Source organism: Cydia splendana, chromosome 8 (assembly GCF_910591565.1).
Source record: "Cydia splendana chromosome 8, ilCydSple1.2, whole genome shotgun sequence".
Classification (NCBI taxonomy): Eukaryota; Metazoa; Arthropoda; class Insecta; order Lepidoptera; family Tortricidae; genus Cydia; species Cydia splendana.
The window spans coordinates 14,658,940-14,682,751 of record NC_085967.1 but is presented as its reverse complement, the minus strand read 5'-3'; the positions used below and the strand labels follow the sequence as shown (position 1 = coordinate 14,682,751).

Here is a 23,812-nt window from a genome sequence, read left to right as displayed (position 1 = left end):
CCTTTTAATTATTACTTAGGGGTTTTGTTACAATTAACGTAGTTGTAGAATTTATTTAAGGGCATAATAATACTACTCCTCATATCTGGGTTCAAAAATACGAGCCTGAATTGATAAGTGTATCTAATGCACTTGATGCATATAAATGACCTAGTGATCTTCATCGATAAAAGTACCTGTACTAAATAGTTTAAAAAAAAAATCTTTAGGGGCAACATTAATCATTGTAGTATTTTCTTAACGTTAGAGCAATCATTTATTGCCCACAGTAGAAGGTGCATTCAGTCGTAAAAGCACTTTTGTGACTAAATAGATCCCCATCTGAATTTTTCAGCAGCGACTAGCAAAAATGCAGGCAATAACAGGTAAAAGCATTAAAGGCTTTCGCTGATGCGAAATGTAGTGCTGAAAACATGAATTATAGCGCCATAAAAACATTTCCACGGACAGGGCCGGCGACCGGGATGAACGATCCGCGAATAAATCAGGGAGGCTGGAGCATCCACTAACCAAAATTCTCCAGTATAACATCAATTTAATTTTAATTAGTGCTTTGCGTTCGAACACATGTGGTTTAGCTCTAGAACTCTCAACCAATACGTTTTCAGTAGCATTTGAGATGGAATGTGCAGAGAATGAGGCCTGAGCTTCCCCGGACCCGGGGCGGCGCTCCGCTGGGCGGCTCCTTAATGAAAAGCGCGGCCCGCGCAGCCCCGCGCGCCCGCCCGCTTGGAGGCTGCCAGTATCCCGCGAACCGCGATACCGACGCCACACGTCCGATCACCGACTTCCCACCCACTGTACGTGTTAAACACTAGTATAAAACTCCTTACATAATTACTAAACTGTTCTAAGTGTTCTTACCGAGCTCTGTTGTAAATTTGAGTAGTTGTTCCATACATGAAAAGTGCGGTTTCCGAGGAAGGGGTAGGGCGGGACGCTTTGTTCCCGTACTACGCCCGAGCGAGGCTACAGCGCAGCATCCGCTCGCCCTATCTATAACAGACGCCGGCCGGTATATGTAGGTATACCGTGGTTAACATGAACTACCATTTCTATAATAATCTGCATCTACGTATAGTTAGGAACGTTTTTGTTTTGGCATGTCGCATTGATCGCGCGATTTTTACCGCGAAATGGGACAGCGTCGAGTGTTGAGTTACGACAAGGAGCGGAAACGCGCGATGTTGCGATTACGGAAAGTAGCCTTGTTTACCAAGACGCTGTTATCAAGATGAGCAGTCACTGTCTGCAAATAATGAGTCTTGTATAAGGAATTTCATTAAAATATAATAAGTTAAGTAGGTATCTATGAAAGACAAATATTTATAAAAGGCAGATAAAATTTGTCGTTTGGCTTGACCCAATTAAAATTAATGGTAAACAATGAAATATTGTCTACCTTACTTCAAAATACATGAATGATAAAAGAAAGACAGACATTTTTATGTTTATGTAAATTTTAGTTTTTTAATGTTTTTAGTAAAACTTTGTCGTATTTTTACAAGCTTTTATTTACTTTCACCTGTCCCGTTGTCTGTCTGTCGGTCTGTAATCAAATCTTGCAAGTTAAATTTGATCCACTTCCCGGTTTCCGATTGAGCTGAAATTTTGCATGCATGTATAAATCGGATGACAATGCAATATTATGGTACAATCGAGCTGATCTGATGATGGAGACAGGAGGTGGCCATAGGAACTCTGTGATGAAACAACGCAACCTAATTGTGTTAGGGATTTTTAGAATTGTCTCGATGAGTATTAGTTGTCTGTCGTAAGAAAAGTACAGTCAGTGATAAAAGCTTTGCCAAAAACTTATCTGTATTAAAGTCAATTAAAATAGAATGCGACCAATAAATAAATGCAAAACAGCTGGTCGCTAAGCAGGCAGTTTCAACTTAAGAGCAATTGAATAATAGCTATAACGCAGGGGTTAACAACCTTTTTTTGTGGCTGACTTGGTACCAAGTATTTAGTAGTGAAATTCTAAGAAAAATACTTTTATTGCTTGTGCTGCCTCGCTTAAAACAGCCCCCTAACGCGTCCCTGTGGTTGGAAACTCCTGATATACCAAACAAACAATTATTTCCAACATATATTTTCTTATTTATTTTAAATCGTTCATCGTAATCACTAATGACATACTCTAACATTGAACGTAAATGATACTTTCCTCGCCTAAAGGCGTGGATCGTCATTTTAATATTTCACATCCGTTAAACATGGTGGCAACAAATTGCCCTTAAGAGCTTGAAGTGGTTGTGAGTGGCCATTTGCTCTTTTGTTTTACAAGAGACATCAAGGGGTCCCTGTAGACCGCGTAGCCACATAATTAACATCATAGTGACATAATAGCGACGCGTGCGAAGTAACTAACACACGTTGTAATGGGCCGCCTGTCACACCGTGACGTATCGCAGCCGGAACGGTCACGGGCGATAGAAAGCGATATGATTGTGCTTAGTCATAGTCACGTGTGTGTTATGGGCTCATTAAAGTCATTAATGGTCATTTATACATATTTACACATAAGACTTAAGCTAGGTAACTTTACTAAAGTAAACAAAAGTAATGATTTCTTTTTGTCATAAGCATTTTACTCGATACGTTTGAACTCATACACTAGTTGCTGTATATATACCTAGGTACTTATTTAGGTGGCAGCTGTGTCACTAAAGGATACGGTGAATTCTATTCAGTTGAGTGTGAAGTTATTTATTACTTCATGGTTGCAGTGCTACCCCCCTGCAGAGCGGAAATACCTCGATTCCAGGCCATCACAATTTGCACAATTGGTCGCTGGGTTTGAGTCATGCGAAGATATTTCTAGGACAGTTATGATTTAGTTCTGGGAAAAAGATTGCTTAGAATTCGCAAGATTGTATTGCAGGAAACTTAGCCGTGACGGATACCTATAAATAGATTGAATGATGTGCGGCATCTAAATTAGTGCCGTCTATACTTATTCTATTGAGAAGACATACGCATGCTTTTGCATTTGAATGTTTCACAGAGTGCAACTTAACCTAACTATTAAGATACAAATAATTTTATTTATTTTATTTTATTATGGCAACAAACAGTCATTACACCAAAAGATACAACGGATGGACTACAGAGAGGCAGACAAACAGTGCCGAAGTTTACAAGCGTTATTGTAGAAACATTATAGGAGTTGATACTGAGTGGTAGAGAGCGATTCATTGTACAACCCAATTAACAGACAGGCTTACAACATTTCAATTAACAATCTATTACTTTGTATACATATACGTATATAATATATTTTGGAAACCTGGAAAATAATATAATTAAATCATCTAAATATTAAGAGCGCTCTTACAAGAAAAGTCGAAATAATGCAAAATTGATGATATTAGTCGACGAAATTCAGGACTTTGCGCTCATTATTAGAAACAATGAGTACGTGTTCCAGTAAAAGCGTCTTCTTATCTTTATAAATATCGTTGTAAATATTAGAAAAAGGACTTATTAAATTAGTAATGATTTTTTTTCTGATGGTCGTTTCCGAAAAACCCCGTGAAGCACTGAATGGCGAGCTCTTATTTGGAAATGTTGAGAATTTTACTCTGCTAAACCTGGCTATTTTGTATTACTAATACCCTGTACTTTAGGCATATCAAACTATATTTTTCCTACATACCTTTGAGAAAGAGAAAATCAAAGTAAAACGAACTCGATTTTCTCTCCGAAACAAGTGTCAATTCCTACGAAAATCTACTTAATATCGAAGTCATTTTCATACTCAAGCAATCTGCAATGTTTGCTTATACTGTTGGTATACATTAGTGTTTATGAAATTCTACTATAATTTTTTGGCAATTTTTTGAAAACTACTCTATATTACCGATGACGCGCGCTGCGCCAGCTCAGTGCCGCGGCAGAGCTTGTAGAGGCAGGACGTGTGTCGGTCGGCTCCGCACATTTTCAACGGCGACGACGAGGTTTTTTATCATTGTGTGCGGCGGGCGCCGTGTAAAACGCTATACTGTGTGCGTGTAAACCGCAACGAGAGACTTTGATCCTAGCACCGTTTTTATAGTATTATAATTTATAATGGTACAGTTTAATAAACTACCGGACAGGATTAAAAATATTTGAAACGACCTGATATTCTATATGTATTTATTTGACTCAAGATAGTTTGACTCAGGGTCTGATGATGGAGCCGGAAGGTGGTCACCGGTATCAATCAACCATGCAACTAAACCACTTCGTGTTTAGGCTCGTTTTATTCATCTCAACAAGATCTTTGACACAAGATAGTACTCAGGGTCTGATGATGGAGCCGGAAGGTGGTCACCGGTACCAATCAACCATGCAACTAAACCACTTCGTGTTTGGGCTCGTTTGATTCGGCTCAACAAGATCTTTGACTTAAGATAGTACTCAGGGTCTGATGATGGAGCCGGAAGGTGGTCACCAGTACCAATCAACAATGCAACTAAACCACTTCGTGTTTAGGCTCGTTTTATTCGTCTCAACAAGATCTTTGACTTAAGATAGTACTCAGGGTCTGATGATGGAGCCGGAAGGTGGTCACCGGTACCAATCAACCATGCAACTAAACCACTTCGTGTTTGGGCTCGTTTGATTCGTCTCAACAAGATCTTTGGCACAAGATAATACTCAGGGTCTGATGATGGAGCCGGAAGGTGGTCACCGGTACCAATCAATCATGCAACTAAACCACTTCGTGTTTAGGCTCGTTTGATTCGTCTCAACAAGATCTTTGACACAAGATAGTACTCAGGGTCTGATGATGGAGCCGGCAGGTGGTCACCGGTACCAATCAACCATGCCACTAAACCACTTCGTGTTTAGGCTCGTTTTATTCGTTTCTATAAGATCTTTGACACAAGATAGTACTCAGGGTCTGATGTTGGAGCCGGAAGGTGGTCACGGGTACCAATCAACCATGCAACTAAACCACTTCGTGTTTAGGCTCGTTTGATTCGTCTCAACAAGATCTTTGACACAAGTTAGTACTCAGGGTCTGATGATGGAGCTGGACTGTGGCCACGGGTACCAGTCTACCATGTAACTGAACCACTTCGTGTTTGGGCTCGTTGGATTTGTCGCAACAAGATCTTTGACACAAGGTAGTACTGAGGGTCTGATGATGGATCCGGAAGGTGGTCACCGGTACCAATCAACCATGCAACTAAACCACTTCGTGTTTGGCTTCGATTCGTCGCAACAAGATCTTTGACACAAGTTAGTACTCAGGGTCTGATGATGGAGCTGGACTGTGGCCACGGGTACCAGTCTACCATGTAACTGAACCACTTCGTGTTTGGGCTCGTTTGATTCGTCGCAATAAGATGTTTGACACAAGATACTACTCAGGGTCTGATGATCGAGCTGATGATGATAGACAGGTACCCGTCGCCACCTTCGCGCTCCATCATCAGACCCTGCTAGTAGCATTTTCGTTGGGGCCCACGGTGCCAACGGTAGGGAAAACGTTGGGATGAGGTTCGTTCCGTAGCCAACGTTAATTTTGTATTGGCCCACCATCGCATTTACCAACATTCGCTGTGGCACAGATGCCCAACAATGGGCCTTTGTGTATTTTGGTACCGTTGGCTAAACAACGATAATATTCGTTGGCCCAATGATGACATATATCGCATTTACCAACATTGGCAGTGGCAGTGATGCCCAACAATGGGCCTTTGTGTATTTTGCTACCGTTCGCTAAATAACGATAACATTCGTTGGCCCAATGGTGACGAATACCGCATTTACCAACATTGGCTGTGGCACGGATGCCCAACAATGGGCCTTTGTGTATTTTGGTAACGTTGGCTAGTCAAGGATATCATCCGATTGCCCAATGATGACAAATATCGCATTTACCAACATTGGCTGTGGCACTGATACCCAACAATGGGCCTTTGTTTATTTTGGTAACGTTGGCTAATCGACGATATCATCCGATGGCCCAATGACGACAAATATCGCATTTACCAACATTGGCTGTAGCATTGATGCCCAACAATGGGCCTTTGTGTATTTTGGTAACGTTGGCTAATCAACGATATCATCCGATGGCCCAATGATGACAAAAATCGCATTTACCAACATTGGCTGTGGCACTGATGACCAACAATGGGCCTTTGTTTATTTTGGTAACGTTGGCTAATCAACGATATCATCCGATGGCCCAATGACGACAAATATCACATTTACCAACATTGACTGTAGCATTGATGCCCAACAATGGGCCTTTGTGTATTTTGGTAACGTTGGCTAATGAACGATATCATCCGATGGCCCAATGATGACAAATATCGCATTTACCAACATTGACTGTGGCACTGATGCCCAACAATGGGCCTTTGTTTATTTTGGTAACGTTGGCTAATCAACGTATCATACGATGGCCCAATGACGACCAATATCGCATTTACCAACATTGGCTGTAGCATTGAGGCCCAACAATGGGCCTTTGTGTATTTTGCTACCGTTCGCTAAACAACGATATCATCCGATGGCCCAATGATGACAAATATCGTATTTACCAACATTGGCTGTGGCACTGACGCTTAACAATGGGCCTTTGTGTATTTTGGTACCGGTGGCTAAACAACGATAACATTCGTTGGCCCAGTGAGCACAAATATCGCATTTACCAACATTGGCTGTGGTACTGATGCCCAACAATACCAGTTGAGTTTGCTTGTGGCGTCACTAGATGGCGTTACTGTCTCCAAACATCGAAGTTATAGTTATTTTCTCGATTATTCCGGATATAATCATAATATTTTTTAAAAGTAACTTATAAATCTAATAGCTATAACTATGTATAAAATTTATACATAAATTTTAAAAAATTGTATTTTACCAACATTTTCTCAATTTAAATCTCAAAAAACATAAATCTCGCTTACGAAGTTTCGAAGTGCGGTTAGTATATATACAAATTAGAGTGTATAGTAAGTGTACTTGCTTCGGCAGTACATATACTAAAATTGGAACGATACAGAGAAGATTAACAACAACTGCTGCCTGGCCTAGGGCCTTCATGTGGATACAACCAATGCCTACCGTAGTGTAATTGTAATATTTATCAGCAAAGGCCCAACGTCGTATTACACAACCACTTACTTAACGTAGGGTAACTGTAGGACTCGTAAACAAAAGCCCATTACATAATTAGACTGTAGGCACACTATAAATTACACAACTATTTACCTACGGTAGTATTGTAAGAATCCTACACAAGGCCCAACGTTAAAGTTACAATGTTGGCCCTTTGTGGGACAAGCTGTGTTGGGCCTTCAACCTGGTGCACGACTACCTACCGACCTACCTGACTTGCCGTTGGGTAATTGTTGAATTTGCAAACAGAAGCACAACGAAAAAATTGCCCTTTTTTATTTTTATGCAGTTGGCCCTACAGCAAGCCATACGGCCAAATGTAACAATTAACCAACCATCAAACAAATGTGTATAGGCCCAACCACGGCCCAACCAAAACCACCACCGTTGAATAATTGTATGATTTATTTAAATAGGCCCAACGAAAAAATTACTCTAATGGCCCTCTGTTGGGAATCTTCGGGAGGGCCTTTGACGAGGGCCCTCCAGCAAATCGTACGGCCAAATGTAACAATTAACCAACCATCAAACAAATGTGTATAGGCCCAACCACGGCCCAACCAAAACCACCACCGTTGAATAATTGTATGATTTATTTATATAGGCCCAACGAAAAAATTACTCTTATGGCCCTCTGTTGGGAATCTTCGGGAGGGCCTTTGTCGAGGGCCCTCCAGCAAATCGTACGGCCAAATATAACGGTTGCCCAACTAATACGTAAACAAAGGCCCAACAAAATCCCTACAAGAAAATGCTATTAGGGTGAGTACTACCTTGTGTCAAAGATCTTGTTGAGATGAATAAAACGTGCCTAAACACGAAATGGTTTAGTTGCATGGTTGATTGGTACCGGTGACCACCTTCCGGCTCCAACATCAGACCTTGAGTACTATCTTGTGTCAAAGATCTTGTTGAAACGAATAAAACGAGCCTAAACACGAAGTGGTTTAGTTGCATGGTTGATTGGTACCGGTGACCACCTTCCAGCTCCATCATCAGACTCTGAGTATCACCTAGTGTCAAAGATCTTGTTGAGACGAATCAAACGATCCTAAACACGATGTGGTTTAGTTGCATGGTTGATTGGTAATGGTACCTTCCAGCTCCATCATCAGACCCTGAGTACTGTCTTGTGTCAAAGATCTTGTTGAGACGAATCAAACGAGCCCAAACACGAAGTTGTTTAGTTACATGATAGACTGGTACCCGTGGCCACCTTCCAGCTCCATCATCAGACCCTGTGTATCTTCAGTGTCAAAGATCTTGTTGAGACGAATCAAACGAGCCTAATCATGTTACTACATGGTTGATTGGTATCCGTGACCACCTTAATCATCATCAGATCCTCAGTACCAGTTCGTTTTTAAACCCTCGTTGATACAAACTTTACAACCTATAGGTACCAAATGCAATGACGAAACATGTAAATAAGCGAGTAGGTAAGTACCTATAATTTCTTTCGAGTAATATACCTTCATAAGTACAAGTATGGGGCTATTCATAAATTACGTCGTTTCAAATGGGAGGAGTGGGGGGGGGGGGGTCTGGACATCGGATGATGGTAACATGACGTAGTAGGAAACAGATTCATCCGAAGCTTGATTTTTGGATGATTTGAGGGGTGGGGGGGGGTCAAAAATCGTTATGAACAGCCCCTATGTACATTTGCACTGCATTTAGTATTTTCGTACTTACCAAATAACAGTTTTAGAACTTTAAAAGTTAAGTACAGTTAGTGTTGTTATGGTTGATTTCAATATGCTTCGCGAAGGATCAAGAATGTTTAATCCATCATTGTAGTGCGAGTGTGGTAGAAGGGATCGGTGTACTGAGCTCGCACGGCCTGCCGCAGCGCGTAAAATACCTAAACTCGCTCAACGCCGAAATGTAATAGCGCTCTTAAGTAGACAATCCATAGCCCCAATCGCATTAAGGTTAAAGAAGGATCGTTTAGTGGCCGATTCTGATTAACCATTTGTTAAGATGTTGATCTTGTTTTGATACGACCTTGACGATAGCTCACCCTGGTTGTGATTGTGTGATTAAGATCAAAACTATTACAAGTACATATAACAAATTGATTAATCAGAAAATTTCTGTAGTTCAAGTTTAGTATGGTCAGGCGTGGTGACACTCCGCGATTTCGTCGCTTTGCAACAGGTAAGTAGCTACAAGTACGGATCCGTCCCACACCAATTTTGGTGGCTAGTCATAAGCCGCGCGTGGCGCTGTCGCCACCTAGCGGTCATATCTGTCCTAATGGTTGTTACCATTTTTAGAGAGTGAATCCGAGTGAATCACGCGTTTTGTTAGAGAGTGAATCTTCTGTACCTAGTACTATTATTTTATTCTGTGGTATGGTACGTAATCATTCGTTGTTTCACGAGTCATAACTCGCACATAGCCAGTTTTGTTTTAAAACATTTACTTTCGCATTTATTTTGTTACCTTTACCTATTTTCGCCGTTACGATATTTTTCGTCGGGTAGTTACACAAAACCATGGTCTAATAAAACATGGTCTTCTATTCCCAGAGTGACACGGGCCTACGTCACAATAACATTGCCACTTTATTTCAACATAACATGTTACATGGGTACATTATAGCTATGGTTAATAAGTTAAAATATTTCTTTATAATTTTATAATTTTCATTTATAATGTATTTTATCTTAAATTTTACAATAACACGTCAATTTTAATTATTCGTTAGCAATATCTTCCGATTCACGAAAGAAATTTCAGACGTTCGGGTAATTCTGTTTACATTACTGGCAACACAGGATAGCGCTGTCACATTTAACAATTCGGATCTAGATAACTTCATGCCCTGACCGTCATCCTTGTCGAACGCGTGTTAATTGTTATTTCCTTCTCGCTCAGTGTCAGCAGTCGCAGTGTTTTCCAAACTTTTCACGTCGTAAGCTTGGTAATTAATGTGTAACTGTGAATTAGTTTTATAAACGTTTGTCTTGTATAGATAAATAAAGTTTAATTTAATACATTAGATTTGTTTTATTTTACTATGTTTCTACATGAATAACTTAAAATTAATGCCGTTAAAATAATTTTCACCGTTGGTTAAAATTCTCCCACATTTTAAAGTTTGAGAACCTGTAAACAGCATGATGACGTAGGCCCGTGTCAGTTAGGTCATACGCGAATCTCGGAATAGAGTACCAGGCGGAGTATATTATTATACCATGCACAAAACTCTATTTTGACATATTGCTGGGCATCAGTTTATCCGCGACCATTTGCGTCTTGGAAAAAAAATATAACAAGGTGTATAAATTCCTGTTTAAAGTGCGTTCGTTTCGGTGTGATTTCTACACTTAGTGAATTATCTCGGAAACATCGAGTGAACAACATAGTTCACGATTAATTGAGCATGGCTGACTCGATTACTTCATTGCATTATGCGTTTACTGCATGAGTTTAATCTATGATCTCCCTGTTAGTTCAACATTTGCCAGGTATTGAGATTTTTGTTTTATTAATGTTATGTTAACGGCCTCCTAGCCCAGTTGGTGCTGTCTGCCTACGAAGCGTATTTATTTGTGTGTTGACAAATATTTTGTTCCTGAGTTATGCATGTTTTCTATGTATCTATTATTGACTTACTGTAAAAAGGGTATTTCAGTAGGTAGGTACCACAAACATTCTGTTTTACGCGAATATCTTACATTAACAATTTAAGTAGTTATTTTAATAAACTTTTTAAATTTTTGCTATTTCAATATTTTCTATAGGTAGGTAGGTACCTAACTACTACAAAATATTCTGTCATGCACACAAAAACACTACCTATACGGTGTATCTAGAGTGGTGAGCGGTATCTTGGCACTCTCAATGCATAACTATTGTTTAAATTAATGACTATAGTCGCCAGAGTCCTTACAAAGGAATTGTCCATCCTAACGTCCTGCGCAAGCGATCTTTACCCAAACACAGCGATCTCATTCAATCTCAACGCATTTTTTGTATGTTGGCTGCAATCCAATAAGATAGTTTCGAAAACAAGGCGCCGTTGCATCAGTAGTTGCATCTCCTTGCAGTTGGGAATACTAATGCCGGGTATATTATCAATAAAGGATTGCAACGGCGCGTGCGCGGCGAAAGTTAAACGCACGAGGAATTGTTACTAGGTCTGCGTTTGGTGACAACTGATTCAATTCAAATTCAATCTGATAAGGCGTTCGAACACTTTTTTTTGCCACAGGTCTATAATGTACCTGCAATAGTTTGTTACTCTTCGAAGGCCGAAAAATATCAGACATGATCTTATTTGTAGAGCCCTAAGAGCGTGTCACATATTTTTGCGACCTTCGAAAGGTAACATACTATTGCAGGTGTCTGTACAAGATTGAATGATGTCAAGATATATACAGGGTGATTTCGGGGTCGTGGAGCAAGAGAGCCAGACATCATACAGAATCCAAAGATGAGCCTAATGATGTTGTTAATTATTGTTTATCACCAATAATGATGATTATTTTCCAGATGACAAGTAGGAAAAAACATTTTTACATACAATTTGGTGACCCTACTCAATGTGACGTCTTGTCGCTTTCCATACAGCGTATGTCAAAAGTCATAGGGTGACCATAATTACTTAGTATAAAAATAAAAATAAAAAATAAAAATTGGTTCTGGATCACGACCCCGAAATCACCCCGTATAATCACGTATCTCCTGAATGCTGCTTTTCGTAGTTTTCAGTCCGCTAACCTTACATTATTTAGAAATTCGATCGTAATGTGTAGTACATAGTTAAATTGACAGCTGATCTAAGAAATAGCGCTAAAAGACGCTTTATTTGTTGTGGTAGTACCTCAATTTATTTTCAAACGTTATCATTTGGTCACTTGGTTATCGCATTTTACCGTACCGTAGAACTCATATGGTGCCATCTACTAAGCTGTCCAAATTGCGGCGACTATATTTTGTACTAAGTATTTACGTCGACTGGCCTGAATCCAGTAACCGAAAAAATTATAGGAATTCCTGCCTCACACAGTTGAAGTGTGGAATAAACTGTCGACCGCGGTATTTCCGGAGCGATACGACCATCAAACCTTCAAGAAAAGAGCATACTCCCATTTTAACTGTTCTATCATAAAATAATAATAATAATTGAAAATTGATTAGTATCAACCTAGTTTGATGTGATGGAAATTTCCATCAAACTTCACTCTTTTCCCGATTTTATTCGGATTGTATTTGTATAGATTACCAAATAAGTTAGGTAACTTGTGTTTGATTTTGCGGGACTTTCTTAAACTATTTAGCATATAGAGTACCTAATATTACGCGAATCAACTACGTAATACTAGCTCGACTGTTGCTTAGATATTACGCTATTCACTCAAATAACCCCTTAACTGCGCCGAGACATCAAAATGCTTTTAAGAAACATTAGTTCGAGAATTTCGCTGCACTGTAATGCAATAGGAGTTTAATAGAATTCGTTTTCTGTCAAACTAATAGGTTGGAGCTAGTCTAGGCAACTAGAAACTTTAGACCTACAATGTCGCGTCCGGTTAGCTCATAAACTGAACCTTTGGAAAGAAGTAATAACTATAACTACATACAGGTATAGAATATATGAAGATGAGCATTCTTGAAATGACGCTGAAACTGTTGAGTCTAATATATGACACAGTATACCGATATTTTGTTGTGTGCGTGGCCGGTCTTTAAATGGAAAGACCTTAAAAAGACAAATCGTTTACGTTTACGATACGTATGCGTTTACATCTGTCTATCTAAAAACATTTCTCTTTCTCTTACTTACCTTTCTATTCGCAGGGTTGGGCAAAATACTGGCTTCCACGTATTTCAAATACAAATTACAAAATACATTTTTAAAAGTATTTGAAATACCAAATACAAATTACTTTGGTGACGGGTATTTGAAATACAAAATACAAATTACAGTGTTTAAAATAATGTATTTCAAATACAAAATACAAAATACCTTTCAATTTTTTTGTTTAATCATTTAGTTTTTTTAACGAATATCCTTTCCTAAAAACTTATAGGGTCATTGCGCTAGTTTTCGTCCACTTGACGAAATTTGAATATAAACCTACATTGCTGCACAAATTTGGACTGATTTCAATCCTTAATGTCGAAACAATATATATATCTGTCTACATATCAAAATTATGGACTAGACCAGGACTGGTCCATAAATTCAAAGTCGCTCAGCGAGCTATGGAAAGGGCTATGCTCGGAGTCTCTCTGAGGGATCGTATTCCAAATGAAGTTATCCGTCAGAGAACTAAAGTCGTCGACATAGCCCACCGGATTAGCAAGCTGAAGTGGCAGTGGGCCGATCATATTAGCCGTAGAACCGATAACCGTTGGGGTAGACGAGTTCTCGAGTGGAGACCGCGCATCGGCAAACGTAGCGTAGGACGCCCTCAGACTAGATGGAGCGATGACCTTCGCAAGGCGGCTGGCAAGAGCTGGTTCAGAGTTGCCGCAAATCGTGCTCAATGGCGTGCAATAGGAGAGGCCTATGTCCAGCAGTGGACGAGAGTAGGCTGATGATGATGATGATGATGATGATGATATCAAAATTATATTTCGCAAATAGTAAATTAAAAATGAAATATATTATTTGCTAATCCGTCAAGTAGTCTAAAACTAGAGCATGGACGGAAACTACTGCAATGACCCTATACCCTGGCTGTTGAAGAAAAGTTCCGCGCAGAATAGCTCGCGCATTGTATTTGCCCTCGTACAAGTCGTACATTATATTTAAATAAACGTTCCATTTTAGGATTATAGAATTTAATAAAATGTATTTTGTAGAAATGTATTTTGATGCTTGAAGTATTTGAAATACAAAATACAAAATACATATGAGTGCAGTATTTGAAATACCAAATACAAAATACTTTTCCAGGTAGTATTTGAAATACAAATACAAAATACAAAAATGTATTTCAAATACGTATTTCAAATACATGTAATTGAAATACTGCCCAACCCTGTCTATTCGCTAGTAACCAACAAAAACCCGATCGTAATTCGATTAGGTACGGGAGAATCATTCGTGTCCAACATACAAATAAATATCTGTACACTGGGGTATACCTAATAGAAACGGACAAAAAAACTAGTTTTCCTTATGTAAGTAGGCTATCTATGCGTTAAAGTAGGCATGGCAGGTAATTCGGGCCCACGGAGTATAATTAAACAAGTAATAACTAATAAGCTATATTCCTCAAGTTATAAATTTTCTTTTTTTGTACCTAAGTAATGCAATGGTTCTAAAAGAAAACCTCATAAATCTGGAATTCAGCTAAACATTTGTGCCTAAGGCATCCCCAGTTATTGTTTCGCGAAAAAAAAAATACTATCCATGCTCGAGTAATTCTTGTTATTTTCCTCTCAGATTATTGATTGAGAGCACCATCGCTACCGGCCCAGGGATCTCACTTAGGGACTTTATTCTATTTAAACATACCTAATGCGTTTGTTTCCGGAACTAGAGATTTTTGAGGTACTTCTTGACTATAGAAATGTGTAATTTTCTACATATTTAAGTGCAATTCAAATATAAAGTTAATTACATGATACCTATGTGGAAATAGTTATTTACGAAACAAGTGCGGGAAGTAGGAAATACGCAACGAGTGGTGATAAATTAAAACATGTCCGAAGGGAGTGTTTTATATCGACACGAGTTGCGAATTACCTATTCGCACGTGTAAACTTTCGACATAGGCACGGAAAGTGCTCATTCTCGCACTAGTGCGAGAAAGTAGCACCATATGTACTGTAAATTAACTTTGATATGCAATGTAGGTATAGAGTTTAATCTAACAATTAACTACTATTGCTGTCAGCATGCAGTTATACTTTTTATAAAATGGGTAACTTTGCATGAGTCAACCAAATTTCACTGCTAACTTTTACTAGTTAAAAAGTAAAAAAAAAACGACATTTGAAGATATGTCATAATTTAATTTTATAAACAATATATATACAGTGGTACTACTAAACGAAATTAATAACTAGCTTAAATCTAAAATAGGCCCTTGAGGCATTGTACCAAGGATGCTGGCGGCATTTCCTCGCTGTATCGCAATGCTGATACGTTGTGCGAGGTAGCCGCCAGCTCTTCGGTCACCAGTTACGTCAACCAGACGCTTCGCGATTTCTGCGAACAACTTATGCGCGCTGGGACCCCATGGACCTAGAGTTTCAACATAACATGAAGATATGTAGTTACTTATCCACCTAACTTTATCCAAGTTCATTTTGTGAGTTATTTATATTGGCTGGACTAATAACAACTAACTAAATAACCTATAACATTTTGTGCTAAACTATATGAACGCATAACTTTCTCTTAGCTCTTTCTCCCAACCCACCTAAGTCCTGCTAGTTTACGAAGGATGCGATTAAGTTAAATGCGGACGGATAGTGCTGAAGCCCTGAGTATATTAAATCAGCAATATGCTATCCACACGTTCTAGTGTGCGTCGTCCTGTCACGTCTTTAACTACCCAAATTTGTACTTATTCCAAAATCTGCTAAAGCATTCATTGTATTTTTATTTTAACCTTTCTTATGTAGAAATAATCCATTATCTTCTACTTAATAGATACAGGGTACACACAACACGATCGTTTTTCGAGATAAACTACATCCGGTATTTAAAAATAAGCCAAATTCTGGAACCAAGTTTTTATTAAGTCTACATGATGGTCCTTTTGTACAGATTTTTCCTACCTCTCAATTATCATAGATTCGAATTTCCCATATGTCCCATATGTACTCTACATAAATATACTTATGTAAGTGAGATATAAGTATGACGGTTAGGAAAATGACAGTTTAAACTACCCGTGTCTCCACTACTCGCTGCCCGCAGAAATAGATTTAGCGCCGCCTCAACGGGCATTAGTTGAGATACGGCGCTAGTATAGTAAACCAGAGGGCGTTCAACTAAGAACACAAAATACAAGCTTTGTTGTTGTACATTGTACAGTCTGCAAAGTTATTTGTTGCGCTACTTGTATACTAACTTGTATGCATGTGCGCGCCAAATAGCTTTGCTAACAGTATACATAATATATGTGTCTGACCTTTGAACTTTAAAAGGATAGTGGATAACCGCTTATCTCCACACAAACTGCCTGATTCGAGCTTTAAGATACGTCAAATATTACCCCTAGATATGGATTAGATATGTCAGTGTCAAAAGTGAAGTTTCCCCTAGATATAATATACTTAAAGATTACGTCTAAGCGAGCTGTCACTGTAACCACTTTTGTTTAGTGTACGATTAACAATGTCACTCCACCTTGCTGTAGCCGTGTCGATAAAGTCATATCGATAAACTATCGACATTTCTTGCAATTTTAATTTTACTTCAAAGGTTTAACGATTCCTAAAATGATCAAAAACGCTTTTATTCTTTATTGTGGTTATCAGATCACAATTTTATCGTCACGCCCCAGCAGGAAACGAGGGGAAAGTTCAGATATTTAATTAAAATACATAAATACCTACTAAAATATGTGTTCCGCAATAATTGAATTATTTTATTAGGTTATTATATTCATTATCCATTAGCATTTCAATTGTGTTTATGTTTAACGAAGATATTGAAGCTTCAATTAATAGCTATTTCGTTCCGCTGTGTAGCGTTTATCGATATATAACATGATTAAAATCGACTTTTCACATCCCTAAATAAAAGAGCACACATACATGTTTTTACGCACACATACGCAGCCTGGATGCACCAAAAAAGGCAACACTTTGATTTGAAGTTCATCTTGTCAACAGTATGGTTGTCTTTTTTTGACAAATGGCATTTTTAAAAGAGCGAGGAGAGAGAAGTGATACTAGTTGCTGCGCCGTCAAAGTGAACAGACAACGTTGGGGCCTTGAAGTTTCTTCAAACAAAAACGTCACTTTTGACATTGACATATCTAATCCATACGGTATCTAGACGTAATATTTGACGTATCTTAACGTTAGAATCAGGCAGTTTGTCAGAGTTACTGCCGTATTCGAACTTCAAGGTATTCACAAGAGACGACACGTACTAGATCCATTCTAGATACGTTATAGTTTAGATATCAACTAGTTCTCTTTTGCAGCGCAATTCGGGCAACCAATGTCACTTTTACGTTAGATAGCGTAAGATATATATTAGATGTGAATTGGATCTCTAAGTCATATCCTGAGGAAATCGTTCAAGAGTATCTCCAGAATCGTGCAAATGTCAAATTTGACAGGTTAGATCTTAAACATATCGTTATCGTATCTTGGTGATGTCTAAAATATATCTAATAGATGTCTATTTCAAAATCTGAATCGGGCCCTTAGTGGAGGCTATGATGTTCGTAGAGGCCCCGTAGGCCCGCTACGACCGTAGCCCGTAGTTTCTACTATCGTATCGTGCTTCAGCTTTTCAGGTAAGGGCTTCTCCAAGGTTACCCGCCTTATTGGGCTCTTTTGTTAATTCTGGCCTATTGTGTGAAACTCGGTCATCTCATTAACTTCATTCATATGTTGCAGGTTTTGTTTAGTGAAGGTTTCTTAAATAAAAGTAAGCGAAATAAAACTAGAAAAAAAATGATTCGTACTGCAATTCTAGGGTATACTTAGTGTTGTACCTAATCTATGGTACCTATATCTTCTGATCCACTTGTCTTTTATTATTATTTTAAAAACAAGGATATTTTGGGATTTTTATTACCGTGAACTATAAACAAGAAATTATTGTATTTAAAAAAAATACCTTAACTTGGAACTTAAAATAGAATCGAAAGTATCGAAAGTTTCTAAGCTATGCGCGTTTATTCCTATTGTATTGCTTAAACAAACGACAGTCGAGAGTGGATTCTCGTATGTTAGATTAACAAAAGAATAACCTAATTTACGAAGTGTTTAAATGATGGTTTAAATATTTATTAGTTTTATTACCTACTACACAGTTATGTTAGATTGTTGAAATGAACAACTAAAATACCAGTCATATATTCGCCTTTTGTATTTCACCAAAGTTTTTCGGAGTGCGAAATACCGGTGTATTTCATTCTCACGTCGGTTAACCTGACGTGTAACATGTTCGGTCTGGCTGGTTCGTTTTGTAGAAAAAGAAACCATTGTTTAAAACTGAACAAAAACTATTTGTTTTCAGTTATTTCAAAGTGTAGGTACCTACTAGTTGAAAATTGAATACATAAATATTAATTGCTATTATTTCTACACCATAGCTATCATCCAGGAAATAGGTACTAAGACCTTAGAGCATTTAGTAACTGGAGACGTCATGGCTGTAATTTTCTGTACGAAACAGTCTGCCGATTTTTGCGGGGGAGGGGACGTCAAATGTATTGCTATTTCTACATGATTTGTACGTAACGTACAAGCCATGTCAGTCCATACAAAATTCTGCACAATTGTGAAAGTTTTTCGGCAGAGGGATAAGCTCTTAAAGGCGATTCCAGTTATTAAATGCTCTAAGACTAAGACACGTAAAATACCTAGTGCAAAATTTTGTACAGGCAATTTTTGCCGAAAATATTGTTGAGTAATTTTAGTATTAATTGAACTATGCTATTTATTAAGATAATTAATAAAATGTAAAAATACCAGTGTTATATAATTATTGCACATACTCAATTTACCAGTTTACAGTAGTGGAAATACGTATTCCTGATATAGATTGTTGTTCAGCAGGACCATAATTATTTTTGAATTTGAAGATGTATAATTCTAAACTATAATGTTCGCTTTCCCCCCATAACTGTTAAAGTCACGTTAAACATATCATAAACAAACAATAACAAGCGGTCATTAAAGGACCACCTCACGCTCCTGTAAATATTTATCTTCAATCCATTTGAAGTCGCCGGGTGCGGCTCGTCCTGTAGACACCCATCCTGACAGCCATTTACAATTTACAAACCATTTTTATTTATATTTTCTCTAAAAAGTGTTATATTTTCACTAAAAAAACAACGCGGAATCACTAGCTCGCATTTAATCGCTCGGTATCACCTGAGAGGATCCAGTTAGAAGGTCGAACCATACTTTTCTACCTTAGGGATAGCCAGGCGGCGCCATAAGCCTTCAGTAAGAAGTGCATATACTTAGAAAAATTCGACCTATGCCGCTGTGGCCCGGTGGCCAAATGGCATTAATGGCACAAGCACCTGCCGCGATAGCAGAGGACGCTGGTTCGATTCCAACCTGGGGCACTGGAGGCCTTGGTCGCTTTTTCTTAGTATATGACATTTATTTCAGTTTACAATAGGGAGGTTGGAGAGGTATTAAGGTACTTGTTCCCTGAATTATACCCCATTATTGTAAATAAAAAAAATCTAGTTCCTGTAAGTACTTATTCCTTAAAAGTCAGGTAGACAGATTTTTTCTTCAGTGTATATAATACGATATCTCAAAACAGTAGTTAAGGGGTCTTAGGGGAAGTGCCGACTGTATTGTAGGCAGCAAGCGATTTAAATGCGCTTACAAACTAGGGAATGCAAATCGGTTATTTTTAGTAAGGAAATAACCGCGGTTTCGGTTAATAACCGATTATTTCCATTAAAAAAATAACCGAAAATAACCGATTTGCATTCCCTATTACAAACGCAGAAAATCTAAAATGTTCACTTCTGTTACCGAAATTTATGGATTTCAGTATCCATAAATTTCGGGAGTAGGTAACATGAACCTAATTTGTCGTTGTAATTTGAAACCGGTCCCAATTTAGTTTTGTTTACATACCTGTGGTATAGCTATACCATAATAGTACATTTGTTTCACTAATCTTCCCATAAAACTTTTGGATACCCATTAGACAAATAATTAAGATATTTTATAAAGTAGATTATTTCCGAATCAGCCTCAAAGCTTAATGAATAAGTTAGGTGTATAAATAAATTGGCAAAAAGCCAAAGATTCCGTCGGATCAAAGGCCCGATAACTTATCAAATATTCATTGATATTTCCACCGTCGATTCGTTTTCTTTACCACCCCGTCTTTTGTTTACCTCTAACTTACCTCTTACCTGTTACTAATTAAGAAAGACGCGTATTTAGCTTTAATTTATCTCTGCGGGACTAAAATAGTAGGTAGCGATTTTATCGTATGCAATCATGGCTGTTAAATTGTAAATTTATAAAAAATACGTAAGATGTAGGTAGTTAAGTACGAAAATAACGCAGGCAATTGACGATAAAGTACAACCATCATATTATCGATACCGTATATAGGTATTATACCTAGCAATTAATACCTACTTGTAAAATCACATAATTTTAAATCATACATTTTACTAAAAAAGCACGCTTGTAATATTTGATTAAATAGCTGGTATTTTAACTAAAACGCTTCTATTCAGTAGGTACCCATTATTTCATATCAAACTTATTTAAATTATCATGTATGAGAAAAACTTTATTCATAAACATCCCTCCATAACTAGCCTGGGGCTCTGAGTAGCACAAGGATATTTAAGGACTCTCGAGACTTCGCTTCACGCCAACCGATTCCAAAGTTACTTAAAAGCATTTTAATTGCTCTAGGAGTCGAGATTTAAATAAATTTAATCTAAAATCGTTTTAATAAATAAATATAGGATCATGCTTGGGCTTCGAAGCAATAGGTAGGTAGGTAAGGATACACTGCAATAGACGCTGTAAATAAAGTAAAATAGCAAAGGTAGAATTTCAGATTTTCTCGCAGCTGGCGTAGGAACCTCGGTTTGGCTTTACGGGCAATATAATTAATGCACTAATACCAGAGCGAAAATTTCGCTCTAGGAATTTTAATGCCAAAAGCTTTAACAGGATTAAGTTATAAACTTTAGTCGTAATCTACAAAACTCAAGACAGAATTTTAACGCTATTAAAGAAAGTAAGAACGAACTAATGTTAAGTTCTACATAGAGGTAGGTTACAAGGAAAAACCTGACGAAAAAATTAAGTCAAGTAGGTAGGTAAGATTACGTTTGGTCGTGGACAAAAGCTGCTGAATATATTTTTTCCCAAGAAATATCAGCAGTATCATTTAGTTATTTTTTCGTCAAAAAAACTAATCCCCCAAAATTAAATGAATCCCCTGGCTAATTAGTAAAATGACTTGTCACGCTGCCAACACTCCCCGGTGACCCCTCGGGGTGACACGCCGTGACGGTGACGCTTCCGCGGGAGTGTCTTGCCGTATATCATTTCTAATAAGCCTGTTACTGCTGCCATTTTCGTGAGCGATTCAATTAACGAATCAATTTTTGTTTGCTTGTCAGCCGTTAATGCTGGTTATGGTAAACGTTTTTAGTGTACCGTCTGTTTAGGCGCCACGTCGCGTTGACATGCTTTTAAGAGATCTGTGGTTGTGGCGACTGGTCATATTAGGAAAAGGTATTTAGTAACAAATTATCCTGTGATAGTTCAGTTAAAAAACATCGAAATGCCGGGACGTGCCTCTATCCAGCCGTGTGTTTTAAGTTGAATGTAAGAACTACACTTCGGTCGCTCGTTCAATTACTTATAAGGTGTAGTGAGTTCAGGTCTTTCTCCAAACGCAGCTCGTTGAGCACTGAGCGGACGGCTATGCGTGCAGGGAATCGAACATACCATTGTATATTGAAAAAGTGATTGACGAATAACATTACTTACGAATTTTTAGAAGCATTTTTCATGTTAGTCACTTTTGGTACATATCGCATAAAACAAATAACGCTAGTTACCGTGTGAGGTGGGACGGTTCCGAGCGTATCCCTCCCCAGTGCCAGAGTGATTTGAGGCCGCCACTAAATCGTCCTCTTCCTCACCCGTCAGCCGTTGGATAATTGCTCCTATTCCTTCACACATAAGCCACATAATCAGTCGTTTCGTCGCCCCGGGAAACGGGAATAGTTAAAGCAGCAGGACGAACAGATTGTTGTACTTAAAACATGCTTTTGTACTCAGTGGATATTAAAATCTCTCGCGCTACGAGTTTGTGGTGAACGGAACTGGCCCGCGGCAATTGACGTGAGATGAAGGAGATATAGGAACCTATATACTTATGTCTATTGTCCTACTTGGTAACTTTGTTATCAACACATATACATAAGAGTAATGAATATATTTTTAGTCTTATACCTGACTTTAAGAGTAAGAGACGGTATTATATACCTATTAGCAAAACTGCAATAGGGATTAAATTTCAAGGTTCATCTTTGCGTCTAAAGTATGATGTGAACCTTTCAATTTACTGTATATCTAGAACATGACTGTATTATAAGTTTTTGCTGATCAATATGGCTCCAATATAGCTCAACCAAAGACAAATATAAGTCTGACTTACCTTGAACTTGAGCATCGTTATTCAATTGATTTCCACACCTATACTACCACAATCAGTAAAGAAATTGTTAGAATTTTCGATTAATGGAACAAAGGAATAATAAATCAACCTTTCATCATTTTCGTGTCAGGAAGCGCGATATCACGGCACAATGTACCTAATTGTTGACAAAGACCTACTTTCCGAGCTTTTCGAGTTATTAGCTCCACTGACATTTGTATCGTTATTTAATTTTCATAAGTCCTTGATCGAGTTTTACTGACATAATGTTTCTTACACCTGCCGAATGAAGCTGCTGCCTACGTCAGACCTAGAAACCAACCTTTCATTAATATGTTTCATATTTAATAATTTACCTGTGAAGAATTACAGAATGGAAGAGAGTGAAATTCCTTTTATTCTGCTTTTATTACGTTAAATTACCTACGTACTTTGAACACATTCAGGGCCAAGAACCCGACTGTCGGGTACACTGTTTGTAGCGACTATACGCGCTACATACGGCAAAGACGTGGCTACGCGCTACGAGCGTAACCCGTAGCACTTAGTGGCAATGAATGTGTTAAATTGTGTTACGCTTTTCAAGTTTTCAGACATGTTACAAAGAGAAAAAATACCCATAGGGTCTCGACTACAATTTTGTGTGTGTTTGTAGAGTCTGTGCGGAAAGAGAAGAGTCGTAAAATGTATGGGTTCCCCTATTCCACGACTCTTCTCTTTCCTCACAGACTCTAGAGGTAGGTATATCAGATAACTCACAAATAATATGCTATGTAGGCAATCATCATGTAATCATCTAAATAATCCAAAAACATACTTTTGGATTAAAAACACAGAATAACATAACTTTTCTATTCCCGAACTGAAGGATGGACGAGTTCAGGGAGGAGCCTAATTTCTGATTTTCACTTACTTATATCAGCCAAAACCACAACTAGTTTTGATCTGTGTCATAATTGTAGGTATTTGTTTCACCAATGCTTTTAACCCGGAATAACAAATTAAATTACAAATCTGTTTCAATCCGCTAACTTCGGAGATAAAACTAAAAACCTTTTACAATTTAGGAGCATTTGTAACTTGTGCGGCAAACGGCGCGGCGGCAATCCCAGTCGTTATTTATACCTATTAAGGAAAGTGACGTTAACCTGTATTCAGCAAAAACAAAAGGCACAATATGCAAGACATCCCTAACTAGGTCAACACAGAAATAAAATATAACTGTATCCCCTTAAAAATGCGAACCCTTTCGTTGCGGGCAGCGTGCTGAATTAAGCAAGTTTCCCTTAGTGGGAATGAAAAGTATTCAGCACACGCGCTCATTCGACAAGGCTGGCCCGGCATTCTACA

At 38.2% G+C, this 23,812-nt stretch overlaps 1 protein-coding gene across 2 annotated transcripts in view; it reads left to right on the top strand.

The window, feature by feature from the left end:
• The first annotated feature begins 673 nt into the window (after positions 1-673).
• The window catches only part of LOC134793161 (plasma membrane ascorbate-dependent reductase CYBRD1), a 111,876-nt gene continuing 88,737 nt past the window's right edge, over positions 674-23,812 (top strand). The window contains exon 1 of one of the 2 annotated variants that reach the window (XM_063764745.1): positions 674-800. The gene's annotated coding sequence lies outside the window, so the exon portion shown is untranslated. The remainder of the gene's footprint in view (positions 801-23,812) is intronic. The other variant, XM_063764746.1, reaches the window with a different exon arrangement.